We start from the raw sequence: 775 nt of genomic DNA, 5'->3' as shown, positions 1-775 counted from the left end.
GCAAAACTCCTGTGTGTAGGGGATGTCTGACTCCTTTTTAGTGGGGCCATCAGAACTTTGCAACACCTGAGCAACCTGCTGTGTAGCAACTCCAGGTGGGGAGGAGGTGGCCAATTTAATTGCAAAATCAGCTGTGGATTCCACCTGGATTGCAATCTTGATGGCAGCAAAGAGTGTCAGGTCATCTTTCTCCAGGAGCAGTATCTCACACACCTTTGCGTTATTAGTGTGCTCTGCAAGCCGGATTATAACGAATTCGCCTTGTATGGTACCACACTTACACAAGCTGGCTAGGATTCATTAGCTGGCCACATATTGAGGCAGCAGCTTACCTGGCTGCTGACATAGCTATTTGAAGAGAATATGCCGAAGAATGATGCCAAGTTAGGGCCTTGGATAGCTCAGCTGGTAGAGTGGAGGACTGTAGTGTGTGGGCACTGCTGGTGTAGTGGTATCATGCAAGATTCCCATTCTTGCGACCCGGGTTCAATTCCCGGGCAGTGCACTGGTATTTTAAAACAAGATAGCGCAAGTGAGACCAATTACCATCGTGACTGCTCCACTTATACTGTGTTTTTTTTTTTTTTTGCATCACTGATATTACTGAAGCCAATTGCTATTAAGTAGGTGCTAAGAGATTGAAGCCAGCAAGTCCATGTTACCAGAGGCTCACTAGGTAAAGTCCATGTCACCAGAGGCTCACCAGGTAAAGTCCATGTCACCAGAGGCTCACCAGGTAAAGTCCATGTCACCAGAGGCTCACCAGGTAAACTCC

General features: G+C 47.4%; 1 non-coding gene across 1 annotated transcript; it reads left to right on the top strand.

Moving 5' to 3' along the window:
- The first annotated feature begins 434 nt into the window (after positions 1 to 434).
- Positions 435 to 505, top strand: trnag-ccc (transfer RNA glycine (anticodon CCC)). Its single transcript has one exon. It is a non-coding gene; the product is annotated as a tRNA-Gly (tRNA).
- Positions 506 to 775: the final 270 nt, after the last annotated feature.

This window comes from Chanos chanos, chromosome 14 (assembly GCF_902362185.1).
Source record: "Chanos chanos chromosome 14, fChaCha1.1, whole genome shotgun sequence".
Classification (NCBI taxonomy): domain Eukaryota; kingdom Metazoa; phylum Chordata; class Actinopteri; order Gonorynchiformes; family Chanidae; genus Chanos; species Chanos chanos.
This window is presented reverse-complemented; position numbering and strand designations above follow the sequence as displayed.